Source organism: Bufo bufo, chromosome 4 (genome assembly GCF_905171765.1).
Source record: "Bufo bufo chromosome 4, aBufBuf1.1, whole genome shotgun sequence".
NCBI lineage: Eukaryota > Metazoa > Chordata > Amphibia > Anura > Bufonidae > Bufo > Bufo bufo.
The window spans coordinates 220,074,034-220,079,278 of record NC_053392.1 but is presented as its reverse complement, the minus strand read 5'-3'; positions in this window follow the sequence as shown (position 1 = coordinate 220,079,278).

Below are 5,245 nucleotides of genomic sequence, written 5' to 3'. Positions count from 1 at the left end.
GTGCCAGGACGGATCCTTCTTGCTCCGCTCCACATCGTGGATAGAAAAACGCTGCTTGCAGAAGCACTCGCTTCTTGTAATACTGGCTCTTAGATGCCGTGGTCAGGTTTGACCATGGCATCTGAGAGGTTATATGTCCACGATCGGCATTACTGAATGAAACAGCAGGCACCCGACATGTTAAAGGGTTTAAGAGGTCATCCCATGAATAATGTAAACAATAAAAATCTGCCATATTTAGTACATGACAATCTCTTCCTAACAAAGTTAGAACCAGCTCTGTACCTCACATGGATCCAGAGGTCTCCCCATTCATTGCCCCAAGTGCTCTGCTAGATTTATTTCAAACTTTCAGCTTAGGGGCCGTGCCCTTTCTAAGGGACGTGTCCTTTCTGCTGCAGCTAGTGGCAGTTGAAGAATGGAACTGAGCACATGCTTCTGTCTCAGTGAGCAGAATAGAGAAATTAGAAAAAAGCAACCAGCAGGTGGCATTATATTTCTTTATTTCATTGAATAACTTGGTAGCTATAACACATTTTTAATTACATGCAAAGAGGAAATTAAGGGAACTTTAGAAGTGGATGGTTCACCTGTGAAAAAAATATATACTGTATACTGTAACCAAGTAGATCTATTTGCTGGTGCAACAACATACAAACCTGGGGACAACATGCTCCCTAGACTTGGAGGACATTTAGACACCACCTGGCATTCTAATTTCAGTATACTGTGCTGCATATTCCTTACAATATCCTTGATATGTGTAAACTATTTACTAAACTGCAGAACTAGCATTGGTTTGTTAGGTTAATGCATATGATCGTATTTGGGATTCGTGTCCAGTCCGCAATATTAGCGGGTCGAATGCTCTTCTCATTCATTTCTATGGGATCACAAAAAAATGTATAGCAAACGGACGTCATCAGTGTGCTGCCCGCATCCATGCAGCTATTCCACAAATTATAGAACATATCCTATTCTTGTCCATTTTGCAGACAATAGCCATTTCTATCGATGGGAGTGAAAAAAACTGTGGAATGTCCACTTCAATGATGCCAGACAACTTGCCAGCTGTTTTTTACAGAACATTGTAGTAGCCCTAGAAACCTATGCATGAACTTTTATACAGCAGATGGCAATAGGCTACTTTCATGTAGCTCCCTACATCAGAGGGCAGGTCATGAGAGAGTGTGATAGGCCTTGCTGTGACTACTAGAAGTTGAAATGGTCTGTTAGGAATTCTGCTGTGACTGCTAAGTGGAAGGTTTAGGAATGGTGAGATTGACTATGAGTGCCGAGATGAGAGGCTGAAGGAAGTCCTGCTATGTTAACTGGAGAAGTAGAAGGGATGGTATGACTACTTAGGAAGTAGGTGCCATGACTACTGGGTAAGTAGGTAGGGGGTTACTGTGATTACTAGTGAAGGAATTAGGTGGAGGCTGCTGTGATTACTGTGAAAGTATGTGAGGGTGGAGTACCACTATACTGTACATGTAACTATCATGGAGAGCTCTATTGTGACTATTTTTTAAATGAGGGGGTCAAATCCTCAAAAGTTGCACATCAGTGTTTTTTCTTTTTCTTTTTTTGTAACTGAAAATTAATTTCGCCCCTAAGTGGGTTTTTGTGGATTTGATTAAACAGAATGTATTTGGGGCTCTTAAAGTGTTTTTCCAAGATATTCGTAAATTAGACAAACCCTAAAATGACTAAACTCCCCCCTCCCCTCCATATTCAGCATGTTCTCCAGGGCCGTTCTCTGCAGTGCTGGATCGGTTCTCTGACCACTGTTTGTTTACAAACACCAGTGATTATGTGCCTGGATGCAGGGGCCATAGACTACACAGTGAAATTACCCTGTGGGATGATGCCCAAGGGGCCACCTGAGCCCTCCCTGATTTAAGACTGGCAGCATCAAGCACTCATGTACCTGCCCGGAGGCCACCGATGCTCTGCTGACTCTTTGTTCAACTGTATTGCCATCCGGAGGGAACTGGAGTAGGGGGACAGAATGTGGCAGCTGATGTTGGCCCCCACAGAGGGGCTGCTGGGGTATTATTTTGTGATGCACTCTGGTATTTTCTTCTGTTGGGGCAGTATATTGTGCTGTGGTCACTTTAAGGTCCCAATCCACCCCTACCTTCCTGGCATGTCACAATGTCGGTGACGTAAACAGTGATATTCCGAGATACGTCACTTGACTGCTACTGTTTGTTGAACCGGTCCAGCACCACATAAAACAGCACTGGAGAACAGGCTGAGTATAACAAAAATATCACCGAAATTTTCATTTCCTGTAGTCCGTAGGCAGCACAATAACAAATGGGATGTTAGTCCCCTAGATACAACCGAAGAGACAGATTTAATAGCAATAACACTTAGTCAATTACTCAATTATACCTCCTATAAAGGTCAGACTTAGTGAACCACACATTGTATTTGTATGCAGCAATAAAGGTTTATTAAGGGTGGGAAAGCGGTGCTGCCTACGGACTACAGGAAAAGAAAATTTTGGTGAGTAAATTTTTGTTTTCCTGGACGTCCTACGGCAGCACAATAACAAATGGGATTTGTACAGCAATGAGATCAGGGAGGGAGAGAAGACGCCAGCTCTAACACTCTTTTGCCAAAAAAAAGCCCCTTCTGCTTGTAGCATATCCAGTCTGTAGTGCTTCATGAATGTTGAACTTGAAGACCAGGTAGCTGCTGAACAGATTTGCTGGATAGATACTTGGCCCAATTCCGCCCAGGATGTGGCGGTAGAGCGAGTAGAGTGTGCCTTTATTTGTAGAGGGCACATAAGATCACTGAGAACATAACATTTTTGGATGGTGGATAGTATCCATCGTGCTAAGGTCGCTTTGCTAGCTTTGCGCCCCTTGTTTGGGCCTTGATGCTGAACAAACAGACTCTCTGTGGATCTGAAGGGCTTCGTTTTTTCCACATACGTAAGAACTGCTCTTCTAACATCCAGAATGTGCATAGTCTCTTGCTCCATGTCCTGAGGATTAGGATATAGAACAGGTAGAGCGATTTCCTGGTTAAGGTTGGCACTGGATGCCACCTTCAGAATAAAACCTGGCATTGTACGAAGTACCAGAAAGTCCCTTTGATCTCTCAGATAAGGCTCTTTGTAAAATAATGCATGTAGCTCACTAATTCTTCTGGCTGAGGTGAAAGCTACTAAAAAGAAAGTTTTTAGAGAGAGAGACAGTATATTTGGGCCTCTTGCAAAGGTTTAAATGGAGGTTTGGTCAATGCTGTAACCACTACAGATAAGTCCCAGGATGGAAGAGGAGGTTGGACTGTAGGATTTAGGATGTTCAAGGCTCTGAAGAAAGATCTAATTAGACTGTGATTAGAGAATCTTGCTTGCAGCTGTGCATTAATAGCGGTAAAATGTACCTTCAAGGTGTTTAGTTTGAGACCTTTTTTTACACCATCCTGTAGGAACTGAAGGACACTGTTGATAGTTTCTGTGTCTGCTGAATTGACCAAGTACCAGTTATTATAAATTTTCCAAACTCTGTTGTAAACTTTTACTGTATTAGGCTTTTTAGCTGATAAGATTGTATAGATCACCTCTGTGGAGAGGCCTAAGTTGAGAAGTTTTTGCCGCTCAGCCTCCAGGCCGTAAGATGTAATGTTTGCGGATTGGGATGTGTCATCCCCTGCTGAGTTAGAAGGTTTGGCAGTAATGGTAGTTTCCACAATCTGCCCCCTGAGAGGGTCATGGCTAGAGAGAACCAAGCTCTGCGAGGCCAAAATGGAAGAACTGCTATAACTTCTGCCTGGTCCTGGATCGTCTTTTTCAGCACTTTCATTATCATCATGAATGGGGAAAAAACATAGACCAGCTCTTGTTTCCATCTATTCCCACCGACTGGTGAGATTGGTAGAGGGCGCAGAACCTTTTTACCTTGGCATTGTGTTGTGTTGACATAGCATCCAGGGTCGGCTGACCAATCTGCTTCACCACTTGTTTGAAAACCTTGGTGTTCAGACTCCACTCGCCCGGGGGAGTTTCCCTCTACTGAGGAAATCTGCCATTATGTTGAGAGTCCCTTTGATATGTATGGCTGATATGCCTGCCGTATGAGTCTCTGCCCAATTCATCAATTGCCTGCACTCTGCCGTTAACTGGGGACTCCTGGTACCGCCTTGTTTGTTGATATAATAGACGGTTGTCAGATATTCTGACTGGACTTGAATGTGACAACTGCTTAGGTGATCTTGGAAATGTAAGAGAGCCAGTCTGACAGCTCTCATTTCCTTCATATTGGATGACATTGGCATGTTCCCTGGATTCCATCTCTTTTGAATCCACATGTCCTCTACATGGGCACCCCAACCCCAAGAGGAGGCATCCATGGTGAGGATCTTCCGCACTTGAGGAATCAGACTCTTCCCACTGGTTAGGCGAGATGGCATGAGCCACCACTTTAGATCTTGTCAAGTGGCTGAAGAGATGAGTAGAGCTTTGTCCAGAGTGTTTTGTGACTTGTTCCATACTGACAAGATATTGTTTTGTGTAGGGACCTGATATGAGCTTTGGCCCAAGGAACAGCGTCTATTGATGAGGTCAAGAGACCAAAAATTTTCATGACATTCTTGACAGACATCTTTGGATGAGTAATGAGAAGAGAAATTTCCTGGATAATCTTTTGTATCCTTGGTGTGGACAATCTGATGTTCATCTTGCAAGAATCTATCACAAAACCCCAAAAAGTTATTGTTTGAGTCGGCTCCAAGTGGGACTTTTTGTGATTTATCAGGAACCCGTGCTGTTGTATCAGAAAAGTGGTTGCTTGCAGGTATTTCCTCAGCTGATCTCTGGAGGATGCTCTTATGAGCCAGTCGTCTAGATATGGAACTACTGAGATTCCCCTCAGTCTGACGGCTGCTGACAGGACTACTGTAATATTTGTAAACACACGATGATATCCCAAAGGGGAGACATGTAAACTGGAGGTGTCTTGTCCCTTTGGGTGAACATAATGCTACTCTCAGATACTTCCGATGCTTGGGGAGTATAGGTACATGTAGGTAGGCGACCGTCAGGTCTATCGTTGCTAGGTAGTCTTCTTTTTGTAGGAGGTCTAGTACTGTCCGGATCGTCTCCATCTTGAACTTCCGTTTCACAAGCTATTTGTTGAAAAAGGTCAGATCTATGACTAATCTCCATTTGTTTCCTTGCTTCGGAACAGCAAATACTTTTGAGAAGACTCCTTTTCCTTTTTGCCAA